Genomic DNA, 17,319 nt, shown 5'->3' on the forward strand with positions numbered 1-17,319 from the left:
AAATGCACACATAAATGGACATAAAGGAATTTCAGGTTACTTAGACATGGTAGAGATTAGGAGAGACATGTCCTGATCGTAAACAGGACAGGGAGCAGATGATATGAAAGAGTCCACAGTTAAAGTTTGAGGTCCTGTGATGGGATGAAGAAAGGATGAAGTCAGCTTAAAGCATCCACGAACCAGTTTCCAGGTTTGGAGACAGCTGTGGAGATGGAGTAGATCCAGGAGCCATTCAAGGGGCACAGTCATCTTAGCCCCAGGACATTGCTGCAGGAGTTCCTCACGGCAGTGTCCTAGGCCCAACCATCTTCAACTGCTTCATCAATGACCTTACCTTCATCATAAGGTCAGAAGTGTTGATGATTGCACAGTGTTCAGCTCCATTCACAACCCCTCAGATAATGAATCATAGAATTATAGAAAGTTACGGCATAGAAGGAGGCCATTTGGCCCATCGTGTCCGTGCCAGCCAAAGAAGAGCTATCCAGCTTAATCCCACTTTCCTGTAGGTTACGGCACTTCAAGTGCACATCCAAGTACCTTAAATGAGTTGAGGGTTTCTGCCTCTACCACTCTTTCAGGCAGTGACTTCCAGACCCCCACCACCATCTGGGTGAAAACATTTCTCCTCAGCACCCCTCTAATCCTTCTCTAATTACTTTAAATCAAGGCCCCCTGGTCACTGACCCTTCTGCTAAGGGAAATAGGCCCTCCCTATCCATTCTATCTAGTCCCGTCATAATTTTATATACCTCAATCAAATCTCCCCTCAGCCTCCTTTGTTCCAAAGAAAACAACCCCAACCTATCCAATCTTTTCTCATAGCTAAAATTCTCCAGCCCTCGCAACATCCTCGTAAATCTCCTCTGTACCCTCTCTAGTGCAATCACATCTTTCCTGTAATGTGGTGACCAGAACTGTATGCAGTACTCAAGCTGTGGCCTAAACAATGTTTTGTACAGTTCTAGCATAACCTCCCTGCTCTTATATTCAATGCCTCGGCTAATAAAGGAAAGTATCCCATATGCCTTTTTAACCACCTTATCTACCTGACTTGCTACTTTCAGGGATCTGTGGACATGCACTCCAAAGTCACCTTTGTTCCTCTACACCTCTCAGTATCCTCCCATTTATCCTTCCTTGCCTTGTTTGCCCTCCCCAAATGCAATACCTCACACTTCTCCAGATTGAGTTCCATTTGCTATTTTACTGCCCACCTGACTAATCCATTGATATCTTCCTGTGGTCTACAGCTTTCCACCTCACTATCAACCACATGGCCAATTTTTGCATCATCTGCAAACTTCTTGATCAAATCCAAATCATTAATACATACCACAAGAAGCAAGGGATCTAGTACTGAGCCTTGCAGGACCTCACTAGAAACAGTCTTCTAGTCACAAAAGCACCCGTCCACCATTACCCTTTGCTTCCTGCCACTGAGCCAATTTTGGATCCAACTAGTCACTTTCCCTTGGATCCCATGGGCTTTTACTTTTTTGACCAGTCTGCCATGTGGGACCTTGTCACAAGCCTTGCTAAAATCCATGTACACGACATCAAACGCATTACCCTCATTGACCCTCCTTGTTACCTCCTCAAAAAATTCAGTCAAGTTAGTCAGATACAACCTTCCCTTAACAAATCCATGCTGACTGTCCTTGGTTAACCCGTGCCTTTCTAAATGACGATTTATGCTGTCCCTCAGAATCAATTCCAATAATTTGGACTATCTCTTTCTCCCTTTTTAAACAAGGGTACAACTTTAACAGTCCTCCAATCCTCCGGCACCTCGCCTGTAGCCAGGGAGGATCGGAAAATGATGGTCAGAACCTCTGCTATTTCCTCCCTTGCTTCCCTTAGCAGCCTGGGATATCTTTCATCCAGGCCTGGTGATTTATCTACTTTCAAAGATGCTAATCCCCTTAATACTTCCTCTCTCACTATGTTCATCCCATCCAATATTTCACACTCCTCCTCCTTAACTACAATTTCTGCATCGTCCACCTCTTTTGTGAAAACAGATGCAAAGTATTCATTAAGAACCACATCTTCCGCCTCCACTCAAAGATTACCTTTTTGGTCTCTAATAGGCCCTACTCTTTCCTTAGTTATCCTCTTGCTCTTTATGTATTTATAAAACATCTTTGGGTTTTCCTTAATTTTACTTGCCAGTGTTTTTTCATGCCCTCTCTTTGCTTTCCCAATTTCCTTTTTAATTTCACCCCTGCACTTCCTATACTCCTCTAGGCATTCTGCAGTATTGAGCTCTTGGTGCCTGACATTAGCTTCCCTTTTTTGCCTTATCTTACCCTGTATGCTCCTTGCCATCCAGGGGGCTCTAGATTTGGCAGTCCCACCCTTTTTCTTTGTGGGAACATGTTTACTCTGAACCCCTTGAATGCCTCCCACTGCTCTGGCATGATTTACTTTCAAGTAGCTGTTTCCAGTCCACTTTTGCTAAATCACTTCTCAGCTTAGTAAAATTGGCCTTTCCCCAATTTAGAACTTTTACTCCTGATCTATCTCTGTCCTTTTCCATAACTATGCTAAATCTAACTGAATTATGATCACTACCACCAAAATGCTCTCCCACTGATACTCCTTCCACCTGCCCAGCATCATTTCCTAAAACTAAATCCAGAACTGCCCCTCCTCTTGATGGGCATGCTGCATACTGGCTGCAATTTAAGAATTCTGCACCCTATATACCTTTTGCACTGATTCTATCCCAGTTAATATTAGGGTAGTTGAAATCCCCTACAATTACCGCCCTATTGTTTTTGCACTTCTCAGAAATTTGCCTGCATATTTGCTCTTCTATCTCCCTCTGACTGTTTGGGGGTATATAGTACACTCCCAGCAGTGTGCCTGCCTCTTTTTGGTTCTTTGGTTCAACCCATACGGCCTCATTTGATGATCCTTCTAATATATCATCCCTCCTCACAGCTGTAATTGTTTCTTTAATCAATATTGCCATCCCCCCCTTCTTTTTTTTACCCCCATCCATCTCGTCTGAAAACCCTGTAACCAGGAACGTTGCGCTGCCATTCCTGCCCCTCTTTAAGCCATGTTTCAGTAATAGCTATGATATCATACTGCCACATGTTTATCTGTGCCCTCAGCTCATCTGCCTTATTCCCTAGACTCCTTGCATTGAGGTATATACCATTAAGCACTGCCAAACTCCTTTGTTGTCTAATTTCTAACCTTTGTTTCCTCTGCCTTCCAAACTCACTTACTAATTTTCTGCCTTCCATTTCCAGCTCTGCTTCTCTCCCTTCTGAATCTACGCTCAGGTTCCCATCCCCCTGCCAAGCTAATTTAAACCCTCCCCAACAGCACTAGCAACCCTCCCCACGAGGATATTGGTCCCGGCCCTGTTGAGATGCAACCCATCCGGCTTGTATAGGTCCCACCTCCCCCAGAACTGATCCCAATGCCCCAAGAATCTAAAGCCCTCCCTCCTGCACCATCTCTCCAGCCACGCATTCATCTTCTCTATCCTCCTATTTCTGTACTCATTAACGCGTGGCACCGGGAGTAATCTGGAGATTGCTACCTTTGAGGTCCTGCTTATTAATCTCTTTCCTAACTCCTTAAAATCTGCCTGCAGGACCTCATCCCTCTTTCCACCTATGTCATTGGGACCGATATGGACCACAACCTCTGGCTGTTCACCCTCCTCCTCCAGAATGTTTTGCAGCCGCTCGGTAACATCCTTGACCCTGGCACCAGTGAGGCAACATACCATCCTGGAATCTCGTCTGCAGCCGCAGCAACACCTATCTGTTCCCCTAACTATAGAATCCTGAACTTCCTCCTCCTCCCCGTACAACTGAGCCACTCATGGTGCCGTGGACTTGGATCTGGCTACTCTCCCCAGAGGAACCCTCTCCCTCACCAGTATTCAGAACTGAATACTGGTTAGAGAGTGAGATGCCCTCAGGTGACTCCTGCAATACCTGCCTGGTCCTCCTTGTCTGTCTGGTGGTCACCCAGTCCCTCTCTGCCTGCACTCTCTCAAGCTGTGGGGTGACCACCTCCTGAAACATGCTAGCCACAAAACTTTCAGCCTCGCAGATGCACTGCAGTGACACCAGCTGTTGCTTAAGCTCCAAAATCCGGAGCTCGAGCTCCTCCAGCTGGCGACACTTCCTGCACCTGTGGTTGTCCAGAACATGGGAAGTGTCCTGGAATTCCCACATGGCACAGGCCATGCATTCGATGAAGCAGTCCATGCCAGCATACAGCAAGACCTGGACAACATTCAGGCTTGGGCTGATAAGTGGCAAGTAACATTCGCCCCGCCACATTGCCAGGCAATGACCATCTCCAACAAGAGAGAGTCTAACCACCTCCCCTTGACATTCAACGGCATTGCCATCGCCGAATCCCCCACCATCAACATCCTGGGGGTCACCATTGACCAGAAACTTAACTGGACCAGACACATAAATACTGTGGCTACAAGAGCAGGTCAGAGGCTGGGTATTCTGAGGCGAGTGACTCACCTCCTGACTCCCCAAAGCCTTTCCAACATCTACACGGCACAAGTCAGGAATGTGATGGAGTACTCTCCACTTGCCTGGATGATTACAGCTCTAACAACACTCAAGAAGCTCAACACTATCCTGGACAAAGCAGCCCACTTTATTGGCACCCCATCCGCCACCTTAAACATTCACTCCCTTCACCACCGGTGCACCGTGGATGCATTGTGTACCATCTACAAGATGCACTGCAGCAACTCGCCAAAGCTTCTTCAACAGCACCTCCCAAACCCACGACCTCTACCGTCTAGAAGAACAAGGGCGCATGGGAACACCACCACCTGCACATTGCCCTCCAAGTCACACAACATCCTGATTTGGAAATGTATCGCCGTTCCTTCATCGTTGCTAGGTCAAAATCCTGGAACTCCCTACCTAACAACACTGTGGGAGAACCTTCACCACCTGGACTGCAGTGGTTCAAGAAGGTGGCTCACCACCACCTTCTCAAGGGCAATTAGGGATGGGCAATAAATGCTGCCTTGCCAGCGACGCCCACATCCCACGAATGAATTTAAAAAAAAGTAATAGTGAGGGTACTGCTGGAGGTTGTCCAATGGAAACAGAGGGCCAAAGAGGAGTGAAGAGTCGACTGTGAACCAGCAGAAATTGATCCAGAATATAGTGGAGGTGTATAGTGGCCTCAGATGTTAGCAGTGCGCACCAGCGGAGTTGATATACCAACAGAGGAGCGAGAAACTGGGAGTGAAACTGAGGACCAAGAGAAGTGTAGTCCAGGGTATCAGGGAACAGTGAAAGATAAATCCAAGGGATATGTGTAGATGAGGAAGCTGGTCCTCGGAACAGCATTGGGGACCAAACAAGATCGGGGGCTGTAGGAAGAGTTTGAGGAGCCGTTCCATCCTTGTCCAGCAGAGGGTGATGAAGGAGTTCTGAAGATGAGTGGATGGTTGTGAATATGGGAGGACAGGTGGCCATGGGAAACAAGCAGATAGTAACAAAGCAGAGAGCATTCAGCAGCATGGTATCAGAATGCAGTGCAGGACTGGAACCGGCAAGAACGGATCAGAGTTAATTCAATGTAGAATGAAAAGCCCCAGCAGAGAAGCAGAAAGCTGAGCCTGCAGAAGAAGGTCAGATACTGGAATGGAGGCAGTAGAAAGTGGCGACGAAAGTGGAGGTCACAGTAAAGCCCAGAAGACAGCAGAGAAATGTAATTCGCCCAAGAGAAAGCAAGTTTCTTTCCAGGACCCAACAAAGCAGCAGAGTAAAACTAAGAAGCCAGCAGTACACGGAAGCACATACTGATGTTCAGCAGGTAACAGCAGGAGGTGAGGGATAGGTGCTGTAGGCTGGAAGATGTTACCTTAAACTTGAAGACAATGAGTGGCAGAGCAGAGTCACTCCAGTCAATGCATACAGTGTAGTCTAGCAAAGCAGTGCAGTGTCCTGATGACAGAGGAGTCCAAGGGGAGAAATTGGACTTGGGCGGGAACGCAAAACAGGCGGGATCGCATTTACCGCCCGTTATTCGATCTGCTCAGTATTCAGTTCTATGGAATATCAGGCAGAGCACAGAACAGGCGACCAATGCGATACGCCCTACTTTGCGTCCATGCCAAAGTCCAATTTCACCCACCAGGATTGCAGGAAATCAAACATGGGCAAAGGATGGCAATGGACCAATTTTCTGTTCTAACGACATTCTGTCAGCCTAGATTATGAGCTCAATTCCTTGTGTGCGGCTCAAACCCATTGTCTTCTGACCCGGAGACGAGAGTTCTATGAAGTGACGTTTTAAGAATAAAATGGCACTTTAAAACAATTTAAAACAAAATAGAGTAAAATGAAAAATTCTAATTTTCTGTAGACTGGAACTATGTACACCACCTGATCAGCATTTTATCCATTTCCATTCTGTTTGAATCCTACTACAGGCAGCTACCAACTTGTTTGAAATTAATTCATCATAGAAAACCAATACTTTTAAAGTAGCAATTCATTTTGAAAAGCTGGCCAAGGCAAGTTTTACATTTTCTGGAAGATACATATGTTCCTATAAAGGACAGGAAGTTACTGCTTAGTTAACTGTTTTGTAATCTCGAAACTTCTAATGCTGAAAAAAGAGGAAGTAAGAATTTAACTCTGGCTTTGATTTTCAGTTTCTGTAACAGAAGCCAGGCTGGTGCTGATGTGTGTAGTTTTGTATTGACAGCCAGGTTCATCTCACTGAAAGCAGGTGGCTCACTTTAATTTGAATTTCCTTTCAGCTAAGTTGTGATGTGGATAATAGGATGTTTGATCCAGGCTGCCATTTTTTTTAACAGATTAAAACAATATTGGTGCAAAACAGAGAGGAACTGAGGCTGAGACGCAAGCAAAAGAAACAGGAGAGGAACAGACAGCAAGTAGCAATTCCACCTCCTGAGGACACTTGCCGAACAACATCTAAGATGTGGAGATGCCGGTGATGGACTGGGGTGGACAAATGTAAGGAATCTTACAACACCAGATTATAGTCCAACAGTTTTATTTGAAAATCACAAGCTTTCGGAGGCTTGTGATTTTCAAATAAAACTGTTGGACTATAACCTGGTGTTGTAAGATTCCTTACATTTGAACAACATCTAAGTCACACTAGGCAGTTATACTGGCTGCATACAATTGTGTACTCCAGCTTTCTCAAGAAATGTGGTGCGCCACTGCATGTGTACTGCTTTCCATATGTATGATGATGGTCCCAGTTTCAGAGGAGGTCAAAGAATGCTAGGCTGTGCATAGCTAAAGGTTATGTTTTATGCTAGCTACTTTTGCATCTGTCAACCCAAGAAATTGGGCATGTCCTGGCAGGTATGTATACAGCAGTATTTATGCATTTATGTTATACTATACATTAGATTATGGGACATTCTGTCAACCCCTAGTGTCACACTGGAGTCAAAACAATGCTAGTCTCCTGCTTGGCAGCCAGTTGCCTAGATAGTTGAGGTGATGCAGTTGGAGATGGGCTTTCAATTCAATTACTTTATATGTAGAAATCCATGATACATTTAAGTTATAAATGCAAAAATCTTACTACAAAAAGAATATGATAGGAATATATAATGTAGGAAAACAGTTGGAGAGAAATAAAGGCAGTCAGAAAGGATAATTGTCAGTGATTATGTAAAGTGACAGAGAGAAAGAGAATAAAACAGAATTCTGGTAGAATGAACAATGAGTAGAAAGTAACTGCTTCCAGCCTATTCAGGAAGACAGACACCCTTTCTACCACCCATACCTCTCTACCTTCAGTAATCGCTGATACTAGAAAAGAAAGTTTAATTTATAGTGACTGCAAAATGCTTTCTGTGTGTTGTTTACTGTCCAACATGTTAGAGGATCAGCACCTTCAATCACATCTTCCAAAGTGAGTGCAGTTCAACATTCCTCGTTTCATCTGTGTTTTCCACTGCAAGGATCGAATTTCAGTACTGAATAAAATAAATAGTATTACTACAAATAATGTAAATTATTTTTCAGACAAAATTGGCAATATTAATGTAACCTTAAGCTAATAGCACTTCTTGTCAATTTCTGCAGCAATTTTAATAAGTTAACTATGTGGTGGCAATACAAATAAATATTTTCACTACATTCTTATAACTGTTTCAATTGTGTAAAGCCTACTAATGTTTTAACTCAGTATTTTACTGTGGCTCATAGGGATTTGACTGAATTTTTTAATTCATAACATATTCCCCCGGCACTCACTATAAATTGGGCTGAGCTCAGGTCCCCAAGCAGCCAGTCTCTCACTCACTGTATGGGGGCAAAGAGTGGGGGAATGGTGTGCCGCAGCATCATGGCCACTCCCAGGAAAGTAGTCATAGACCTGCATGATGCACTGATGGTCATCACACACTAGTTCCGCAGTCTCGGGGTGGAAGCCCTTGTGCTTCAGGAAAGCAGTGGTCATCTGAAGGAACCCGCAGGGTGACCTCAGTGCAGTCAATGAGGCCCTGAACTTGGGGGAATCCTGCAAACTGTACAAATCCCAGAGCCCTATCCTGCTGTTTCCAGTTGCCCATGGGGAAATGATAAAAGTGCTTGCTTAAACAAACATTGCAGCAGTCACCTGCTTAATACAATCAGGAACGGCAGATTGACTAATGTTGCTGATGTCGCCTGTGACAACCTGGAAGTAGCCGAAGGCAAAGGCGTTCAGGGCTGCAGTGACCTTGACTGAAACAGGCAATGCAGTTCTAGCTGTGGCAGTTGGTTGCAAGTCTTGTTGCAAGAGGTGACACAACTCTATGACAACTTCCCTAGAGAAACGGAGCTTCCTAATGCATTGCTCCTCAAAGAAGTGCAGGTTTTGTGCAGATGACACAAAACTTGGAAGGGTAGTAAACAGTGAGGAGGATAGTGATAGACTTCAAGAGGATATGGACAGGCTGATGGCATGGGCAGACACGTGGCAGATGAAATTTAATGCAGAAAAATGGGAAGTCATACATTTCGTTAGGAAGAACAAGGAGAGGCAATATAAACTAGAAGGCACAACTCTAAAATGGGTACAGGAACAGAGAGATCTGGGGGTATATGTGCACAAATCGTTGGCAAGGCAGGTTGAGAAAGCGGTTTAAAAAGCATAAGGGATCCTGGGCTTTATAAATAGAGGCAAAGAGTACAAAAGGATGGAAGTCATGATGAACCTTTATAAAACACTGGTTCGGCCACAACTGGAGTATTGTGTCCTGTTCTGGGCACCGCACTTCAGGAAAGGTGTGAAGGCCTTAGAGACGGTGCAGAAGATTTACTAAAATGTTTCCAGGGATGAGGGGCTTTAGTTACATTGATAGATTGGAGAAGCTGGGGTTGTTCTCCTTTAAACAGAGACGGTTGCGAGGAGATTTGATAGAGGAATTCAAAATCATGAAGGGTCTAGACAGAGTAGATAGAGAGAAACTGCTCCTATTGGTGGAAGAGTCAAGGACCAGAGGACATAGATTTAAGGTGATTGGCAAAAGAACCAAAGATGACATGAGGAAAAGCTTTTTTACACAGCGAGTGGTTAGGATCTAGAATGCACTGCCCAAGGGGGTGGTGGAGGCAGATTCAATCATGGCCTTCAAAAGGGAACTGGATAAATACTTGAAAGAAAAATATTTGCAGGGCTACGGGGAAAGGGCGGGGGAGTGGAACTAACTGGATCACTCTTGCATACAGCCGGCGTGTACTTGCTGGGCCGAATGGCCTCCTTCCATGCTGTAACCTTCCTATGATTCTATGATTCTATTCTATATTGTCCTGGGCCTACACACTCTGTTGGGAGGGTAAGGATTCCTCTAAGCAAGCCTCCCTCTATCTGCTCTCCCCACAGCTGCAGCTCTGTGTGCACCTTCCTTGTGATGTTACTCCTCCTCCTCCTCCTCCTCTAGCCAGAGTGGAATTGCCAGAAGGACTCCCATGGATATGGGGAAAGGGCGGGAAAGTGGAGTTGACTAAAAATCAGATCAGCCACGATCTCATTTTAAATGGCGGAGCAGGCTCAAGGGGCCGAATGGCCTACTCTTGCTCCTATCTCTTATGGTCTTATGGAAAAAAACATACATTGCCAGAAGCCCCTTAAAAGTTCAGAATTTTATAGAGCCACTATAAGCACTTTAAAACCATCTAAGTACTGTGAATTGAAATGTTTTAGTTGCCTCCTGAACCAATAAAGATGGTGAAGCTGACTGTACCGTAATGTGTCCTTACCTGCTGTCACTGTTCAGGCCTGACTTAGAATCATAATCAGAGAATGTTACAGCCTGGGAAAGGTCATTCGACCCATCAAGTCTGTTTCTATTTTTCTCCAGATAAGCCATTTAATGTAACTCTCCTGCTTGATCCCAATACTCTTTAATATTTTTATTTTTCAAGCAATTATCTGCTTCCCTTTTAACAAAGCTTATGGGCTTTGCTTAAACAACTTCATGTTTACAAATGAGTCAAAGTAGTTTTGACATCACGTACATGTTGCCATGAACAATTAAATAATTTTACACCACATTTTATCAAAAAGATGTTAAAACACAGGGGCAGATCATGGCTTGACCCAGGATCTGCCAGGATCACTGCTCCGTAGGTGTTGACCTCACCTGCACCGACATGAGCTGACCTCGTGTGAAGATTACTCATTTAATTATCTTTGTGGCTTCCCGGCACCGGGAGCACCACCAGGGGTGGGGGGAGGGCAGCATGTTGAGCGTCAACTACAACCGAAGGATTGCTGGCTACCTGCAAACAATGGGAAACTTTATTTCTTCAGGAAACAAAGTCCCCACTGAAGAACTGGCCGCCAGCAGCCAAGTTACAGCTGCGTCTGAAAGGAAGGGTGGCCCCATAATAAGAAGAGAAATTTAAAATTTTTACAACACTATCCTCTATCTCTTAGGACCAACTGGCCCTTGTTCGACCAATGTTCACGTGGAACCTTTCTCCAACTTATTTTTATGTTTGCTACAATCACCAAAATCTGTTCCAAATGGGCGTTTAGTGTCTGGAGCACTGCTCAGAGACTTCAGTCACTTTAGGGGGAGCACTCCCAACTTAAATCATTTTTGCAGCGTGACAGTTCAGGATCTTTTAACCACAGAAAAGATTTGGCAAAATAAAAGATCCTTCATATGTTATGTTTTAAAAACATAGTGTATTCCTGCAGGAGAAAAAAAAGGCTCTGAGACAGCGAATGGTTAAGATGCTAATGAAATAAAAACAGAAAATGCTGGAAAAGCTCAGCAAGTGAGGCAGCATCTGTGGAGAAAGAAACAGAGTTAACGTTTCAGGTCGAAGACCTTTTATCAATCTGACCTGAAATGTTAACTCTGTTTCTTTCTCCACAGATGCTGCCTCACTTGCTGAGCTTTTCCAGCATTTTCTGTTTTTATTTCAGATTTCCAGCATCGACAGTATTTTGCTTTTGATTAAGATGCTAATGAGTTAGCTTTGATGTTGTTTCCCCATAGACCGCAAATAATAAGCAATACAGCAGTTTCTCTACATAATCCTGGTGAAAGGGTTTTTTGATTCCTTTCCGAATGTGAACAGTCGGGAATAAAGCTGAGTTACAGACACCTGAAAGGCAGTCTAGCTTTTGCAACAGAGAAACTGGAAAGCTTTTGTGCCAAGGGCAAACTACGAACTGGATTGAGAAGCCCATACTCATTCACATAGGTCCTTTACAGCTAGAAAATTGAGGAGACTTTTCAACCCATCAGTCATGCCTGAATTTAAACCTAAATCTCAGTATCAGTATCAGAAAGACCAGTGTCTGACCCATATCTCCATCCAACACAACATTATGAAATGTTACACGTTAGTGAAGAGCTGAAAATCCTATTGACTATTTATTGCTATTAGAAACTTACAGGCAGCTGGATCACTTGGAATATGCACTGGTCGTAGTTATACTGAAGCCTCTATAAAGCAAAATTGTCATGGTCTAATCATATTGTATCACATTCATTTGATGCAATATAACCAGCCTATAAGAGCCACCCCAACTACTTACAGAAAAGCAAATGGTTGATTTTAGTACAATAAGCCACTGTAGGGTCTATTAGGCTCCGACTCGTTGTTACAAGACTATATTAGGTATTTAAACACAAGGCTCCTTTAAATCTTTAAAAGATTTGGACAGAATAACAATAACAATAACAAGCAATTACTTCGTACACACAGTTAACAGTAGGGCTATCATTTTTTTTGCTCAATTCAAGGCCAAACAGACAAAATAGGAGCCAGTTGGTGTTGGGGTCATCATCTGAGAAGAATGGCCAGCATGAATTTTGAATCTGCAGCAGCCAATCACAAGCCACATCACTACCAGATGTTATGAAATCAGGAGGGTTTCCATTACCCCTTAGATAGCAAAATGATGCCAAAATGACACTGATACCATGGATACCATTACAGACTCCTGTTTTAAAACCAGATTTTTGTGTCTGGTCTATTTTACACTTTAAATACTTTAAATGAGGCTTACTCAGAAACTATATTATCTGGTCCATAACAAGACAGATGTCCCTAATAGACAGATAACCCTAACCCTAACACTAACTCTACTAACAATAGTATTCATCATGTGGTTCATAGAATACCTAGGCATGACACACAAGCTCAAATGATGTAATTCTATACCATATCCAGTTCCCTTCTGGCCCCAGTTCTTCCAGCAGTTTGTAAGAGTATGGAAGAATAAATTTGTACAGCTTGTGTGGGATGTGGTCTATGGTGTTGAGTGTGACGTGCCTTCCCACATATCTAAAGCTAGTAATTGACCATGCGAAGATGAACAACTCCCATATGTACATGGGAATGTCCTGCGTGAGGGACATGCCTTATGTTTTAGAGTAGTTAAGCATATACCCAGAGAGTTGCTCAAATTTTCTGATGCTTTGTAAGATGCTGGAAGTGAGGTGGTTAGGTTAGTTAATATTCTATAGTATGTCCTTGGCATATAGGGGTATTTTGTGGTTCGTCCCTCCATTCTGTGCTGCATTGATGTTTGGATTTGCTCTGCTGCACGTCATTAGTAGCACTATAGCCAGGGCAAAGGGTGGAAGTAGGAGACATCCCTGACTGGTCCCTTAAGGGAGAAACAACTAAGGCCATTAATATGTTTATGTTTATGCATCTTATTTTAATTTTAGTTTGTTAGGATTTTTTCAATCATGCTGAGTTCAGTAATAAATGGGAAATTATTCATTCATTTGATTTCTGTTCTTCCAGTTTTTCCTGATTAATATCTAATACCCATCTGAAGTCATTTGACAAATGCTTCCTAACCATAGCAACACTCACATTACTGCTTCCACAGCATAACAAACTTATATTTGTTTGCCGTATGAATCACCAACAGTTGTTGATGGCTCAAGAGACACCCAAGAAATTACTTCAGAATCTCCAAGTAAACTATATTGCACAAGGGGTTGAACACTCTCCATCACGACCGGTGAAGGGCTAAAAGCATTCTGCAACAAGTACAGAAGCAGGAAAACCAATCTTCATTAAAAGCTCCAAAATAAAAACGTTTCTTGACAACACCAGCCTCTCCCTGTATGACACATACCACCGAAACAACAGCTCAGAAAGCAGTAGCTCCAGGTTTCTATGGCCACAATCTGCACCTGGCACTATTATAGAAAATCTGTCTTCAATTTGCATGTAATTTACATTGCCGCGCCCTCTTCAGTCAAACATACACACCAGAAACATCATTGAGGAAGTTCAGGATTAGAGGATTAGAACTGATTTTTCCACTGCCATGTTTTGGGCTCTATTTGAGAGCAGGGCAGAGGAAAATTGGCCCTAGTATTTTTGTACATATAAGCCATCTTAAAAGGAGATGTAATGCATTACTGTCTCAGCTTTTGGACATACATGCTACATGATTTAGAAGTGCCAAACTTCCTCTCATTCCACTCTGCCAATGTTCACCACCTACTTGATATACCCGTGACCCCATTGCAGATCCCAGGAGCTCTGCATTTAACTATTTTCAGCGGACACCTATGCCATTTATGGTTCATGTGGGGCACCCACCTCAGGTGGAAGATTGAAAATGTACTATGGGGCTTTCCTGCAACCATGCAATAATCTTCAAAAGTTTTTAAAAGTGCCCCCATTTTTTTTTAATAAGTCGTTTTTTGTACTACCACTGCTGCCAAGGTGCAGATGGTGGGAAACATGTCATATTTGCATGGCGACTATATACACTTGGCCATTTGTGGGGCAGGGCAGGGGTAGAGGGGACATCATACATTTAACCAAATCCACAGGAAATTTTAATGGGCAGGAAAACCAGTGGGGACTTGGTGTATCTAGGCCCCGGTCCAATTTCCACTCCTGCCCAGTACACAGTGTCTTTACACAAATGAAACAGAGTAAATTCAGTCCTTATATATTACCTTTTTTGAGTTATTGTATCCATCACAATTATCACTTCATGTCTTACATTAATTGTTATTTTTGCATTATTGTTCATGTTATGTTGTAAAAATGTCAAAAACAAGTAGTTTGAAAAAATGTAGAATTATACCAGATCTTTCCAATGCATGGTTAAAGTATAATTGAGCCAGGGCCTACAAGTCAGGATCCCAGTGTACAGACATGTGGTTAAATGCAGCCAACATTGGTAGGTGGTGCACTCATGTTCATGGGAGTATTTACAGGAAACAGTGAGACACAAAAAGCATTGGTCACATTAGAGTTACTGTGTAAGTGTTCATTCACTTTCTGTGTATCAGAAATGTGAACAGAGGACTCTTCTGAGCAGATGGAAATCCCACAAGTTATGGTGGCAAGTGGCCACCACTATCTGCGAACAAGATGTGAGTTATGGAAAAAGCATTAGCTGTAATAAACCTCAACTTATATTTCTACAGCTCTCTTTATGTAAAAAAATAAAACATCTCACAGCATTTTACAAGGCAAAGGAAAAAATTAACACCAAATGGGTGAAGAAAGGAAAATAGATGTTGGGTCGTCGGGAAATAGATGTTGGCGGTGAAAGCAGGGTTGAAGAGGAAGGGAGACTAATTTTCACTTTGGGCGCATGCGAAAAACTAACGGGTGCAGATTGGCGGCCCGCCCGATTTTCCTTTGCATTGACTTCAACCTGATCCACAACCGCCAGTTTTCCACCCCTGCCCAAAGTGAAAATTACCCCCATGATCTTCACATCAGCAGGCTTTTCATGGGGCTGCTGATGGGGTTAATTTGGCAGTGAGTCCATCTACAGATCACACTGGCAGTAGTTCAAATTGGTCTTAGCATGAAAACTATCCCTGAGGTAGTTCTTTTCACATTGGGACCAGTTCTGGATGCCTAATTTGTGACACATGTGATATGTAAATATTATTACAAGGAGTTTGGATTTCTGCAGATTTGGGGATGGCATACATGATATTAAATGGGCCATGTAAAAGAACTACTTCCTGAAGGGTTTTTATTGCAGGGCAGTTCCTAAAGCAGCTGAACTAACTTTAAAACAGCACGTGCAAGGCTGTTTTAAAGTCTCCAGTTTTATTTATTCAGTTTTCAGCTTCCTGAACCTCCCTCACTAGCTGGAGAAGATTCATACCAACCAGTTAATGATACTGCTTCGCTGCCTGTATGAAAGTAGGTGGGAATGCTTCATACTGGAGACTGTGGTCTTGCCACCATTGGAGGCACAGCTGAAAACCATTTACTTCCCCAGCACGTGCATTACTCTATGCTGTGCGTTTGCTGCCAACTTTAGAGTTGGTGTTGGCATCAAACTGTGAATGTAAGTAGGCCACAAAATAATTGTAAGTCAACAATTCAAGAAATACTATTGAATGCCCTCATTGGAAAAGAGGCAGTGCTGAACCAAATTACGAGATGCAACCAATCCTAGAGATTAAGTGAAGTTAGAGAATATCCATAAATGTTCAACTGCATAAGCTGTCCATATAAAAGAAACTAGTAGCCACATTGAAATGGCTGATAATATGTATCAGCTGTATATAAAGCTTGGCTTATTCCTCAAATTTACATTCATGTTTCTTGGATTGCACTAAATCAATGTAAATTCAAAACATTTTTGTTGAGACTGCAACTCCAGTCAGTGTATTGCTTGAGGGCAATCAATGCTCCAACACACTGGGGAAAGATTTCCTTTGTTCACTATGTGTGGCAAAATCATAAATTCATTTATTAATAACACATTTACAGAGTGCACAGAGGAAATCTTTCCCCACTGTATTAGAATAAAATGCAAGTTTGTGCCTGTGATTTTCATGCCTTTGTCACCTCTTGATTTGACTACTCCAGTGCTCTCCCAGCTGGCTTCTCACCCTCCATCTTCTATAAACTTTAGCCCAGTCTCAGTCTCCCATCACCCTGTCCTCATTGACCTACATTGACACCCAGTTCTCCAACACCTCACATTTAAAATTCTCATCCTTGTGTTTAAATCCTTCCATGGTCTCAACCTTCCCAATCTCTATAAACGTACTCCAGCCCTACAATTCCCCATCCCTAACCTCTCCATTCCTTTGACTCTAGCATCTTGTGCAGTCCCTTCTCCTTTCAGTCCACCATTGCCATTCGTGCCTTCAGCCACCTAGACCCAGTGCTCTTGAAACCCATCTGCTTCTCCATCTCCCACTTCTCCTTTAAAACCCTCCTTAAAACCCCCCCTTATTGACCATGCTTTTGATCAGCCCTTCTAATATTTCCAGCTTTGGCTCGGTATCCATTTTTTCCCCTTATGTCTCTAAGAAGCACCATGGGATGATTTTCTACATTAAAGGCACTATATAATTGTTATATTGATTTTAAAGGTGCTGGGCATGTATCAAGAGGCCAGCACTTCCCACGGAAAGCAGAAGAATGTCCTACGGTTTTAATAGAGTCCTTTCACGTGCTATATGGATACTAGGGTAGCCTTACTTCCTAACATAGTAGCAGCCCCTTACTTGCCATCATTGGACTCAAGTAAAGGAATAGAACATTGGTAAATCTACTTTTGGCAATGCCCACAGATATTTAGGTCTTGAATGGAGGCCCAGAGATATAAAAAGCAGCAGGGGTGAAGGGACCCCATGGCTGTATTATAAGTACCGTTACATTAAATGGTCAAGTATAAACTATGCAAAGTTATTTACAAAAATCGTATTTCTTGGACAAACCTCTCAATGTACTGAAAACCTTGGCGGTTACCTGGGCTGCGAAGATGATTTTCATTTCTTGGCAGAAACTGTGAACACAAATCTCTTCTCCGTTCCAGTGCCAGTTCTAGTTCTACATT

At 43.1% G+C, this 17,319-nt stretch overlaps 1 protein-coding gene across 1 annotated transcript in view; it reads left to right on the forward strand.

The window, feature by feature from the left end:
• The window catches only part of cfap418 (cilia and flagella associated protein 418), a 62,083-nt gene extending 55,086 nt beyond the window's left edge, over window positions 1–6,997 (forward strand). The window contains exon 7 of the mRNA XM_067975257.1: window positions 6,845–6,997. The gene's annotated coding sequence lies outside the window, so the exon portion shown is untranslated. The remainder of the gene's footprint in view (window positions 1–6,844) is intronic.
• Window positions 6,998–17,319: the final 10,322 nt, after the last annotated feature.

Source organism: Heptranchias perlo, chromosome 3, assembly GCF_035084215.1.
Source record: "Heptranchias perlo isolate sHepPer1 chromosome 3, sHepPer1.hap1, whole genome shotgun sequence".
Classification (NCBI taxonomy): Eukaryota; Metazoa; Chordata; class Chondrichthyes; order Hexanchiformes; family Hexanchidae; genus Heptranchias; species Heptranchias perlo.